Raw genomic sequence first — 1,391 nt, forward strand, 5'->3', positions numbered from 1 at the left:
ATAAAAACAAACAAACTAGAATGAGATGAGTTTTTGATTTTCAATTATGGTTACTCGAAACTCCAAGTCCTGCCAAGAGTATGGCAAGGATCTTGTGCAAGAGAGACAAGATGAAAGGTGTATCAAAGAGCAAAAGATTAGACGTGAGCTTCTTATGCTAAACTACATAAAATATATATGAATTAATGCAAAATTTGAATAAAATACAAGCCAAACATAAATATATTAGGTATAAAACTGGGCCTAAATATAGACTTATTAGTTTCCAATGAATAACAATTTCTCATATATTTAATTAATCTTCCATCATTACAAACAAGAGTTCAAAAGTAATCGATATATTGAAATCTGTTTCTAGCATCACAACATATCAAGTAAGTTTCATTCAATTTGGTTCTAAGATTTGCTTTTAGCTAAACCTTGAATCCTAAATCAAAATACTATCATTTAAAATAGAATTAAGCATTAAAAACAGAATGAAACCACCAACATCTATAGAAATAGATAATTATGTATAAATCATCACAATACTTCAGAGTTCAAAATTACATCTAATCTCAAAGGAAGTTTTAGCGCTATTATCACAAAAGAAAGAAAAGAAAATGGTATCACAATGCTCATTCAATGTGTGCCCTAGTCTTCATTTTTACTGGATTTTGTTCTTCCCCCCTATCCTATTGTTCTTTGCTAATTTTTCTTTTTTAAAAGTGGAGTTAATAAATTCTCGCAAAAAGACATTCTCGCTCAAGTGAGGGATTCTCACTTGCATGGAAATGGACCAAAGTCAATTCTTTCAGTTTCCTTTGCCTTCTATCCTCATTAAGCTCCTGTAAACAATAATTTAATAAAAAGGGATCAATGAATATTTGCATCCCAATCTCTAAACCAAAAGAAATAGTTTAATTTAAACTCTTATAAATTAAAATAAAATTAAAATCCAAATTAAATTCATTGAGGTAAATAAGTGCCCTAATTTGTGTTGCAATTTATTAAAATTTGTCACTTATCAACTCCTCTCCTCGATCTGCACTTAATTGCCATAATAGTTTCTTTTTCGACAAATATCTTGAAAGACTTAAAAATAGCAAGTGTTTCTTACTTCATATTTAGAAAATAAGACCAAGCTTTTTGACTATAATAATCAATCAAGTATAGAAGATACAATTTTCCACTATTCAAACTAGGAGAAACTAGACCACACAAATCGACATGAAAGATTTCTAACCTTTGAGATACTCTCAGTGTTGTTTTCCTGTCAAACAATCTTCACTTGAGATTGCTAGTTAAGGTAGTCTATAGACTATCTTGCGTTACAAAGTTGAAAGGTCGTGTTATTGATGGCCAAGCCTACAGTGCCACAAATAAGTAAGGTCCTCAATCGTTATGTTGAA

This window comes from Abrus precatorius, unplaced genomic scaffold (assembly GCF_003935025.1).
Source record: "Abrus precatorius isolate BTA unplaced genomic scaffold, Abrus_2018 Scaffold5, whole genome shotgun sequence".
In the NCBI taxonomy this organism is placed as follows: Eukaryota; Viridiplantae; Streptophyta; class Magnoliopsida; order Fabales; family Fabaceae; genus Abrus; species Abrus precatorius.